The sequence below is a fragment of the Dipodomys ordii genome, unplaced genomic scaffold, assembly GCF_000151885.1.
Source record: "Dipodomys ordii isolate 6190 unplaced genomic scaffold, Dord_2.0 Scaffold149, whole genome shotgun sequence".
NCBI classification, from domain to species: Eukaryota; Metazoa; Chordata; class Mammalia; order Rodentia; family Heteromyidae; genus Dipodomys; species Dipodomys ordii.
In genome coordinates, this window is record NW_012267365.1 from 2,104,119 (window position 1) to 2,105,071 (window position 953).

The following is a 953-nucleotide window of genomic DNA, read 5'->3' on the forward strand; positions in this document are numbered from 1 at the left end:
ACTAACCCTACACCTAACCCTCAACCTCAGCCTCACCCTTACACTGACTCTAACCCTAATCCTCAACCTCAGCCTAACCCTAACTCTAACCCTCACCCTAACACTGAACCTCACCCTAATCCTAACCCTAACCCTCACCCTCACCGTAACCGTAACCCTAACCCTAAACCTTACAATAACCCTAACCCTAACCCTCACCCTAACCATAATCTTTAACACTCACCTTAACACTTACCCTCACTTTAACACTAAACCTAACCCTAACACTAACCCTAAGACTCACCTAATCCTAAACCTCACCCTAGCACTCACTCTAACCCAAATTCTAACCCTCACCCTCACCCTAATCCTAACCCTCATCCTCACCCTAACCCTCACACTAACCCTAACCCTAACCCTAATTCTCAATCTAACCCTCACCCTAATCTTAAACCTAACCCTCAACCTAATCCTAACCTTCACTCTCACCGTAACCTTAACCCTAACCATCACCGTAAACCTAAACTTAACCCGAACACTAACTCTCACCCTAAACCTACCCCTAACTCTCACCCTAACCCTAACCCTCACCCTCAACCTTACCTTAAGCCTAACCCTAACCCTAAACCTAACCCTAACCAAAACCTTCACACTCACCCTAACACCCTAATCCTAATCCTAACACTAAGCCTAACCCTTACCCTCAACCTAACCCTCACTGTAACCCTAACTCTAACACTCACCCTAACCCTAACCCTCACCCTCAGCCTCACCCTAAGCTTAATTCTAACTCTAAACCTAACCATCACCCTAACCTTTACCCTAAACATAACCCTAAACCTCACCCTAACTCTAGCCCTAACCCTCACCCTAACCCTATCCCTCACCCTCACAGTAACCCTTATCCTAACCCTCAACCTAAACCTAAACTTAACACGAACCCTACCTCTCACCCTAACCCTAACCCTCACCCT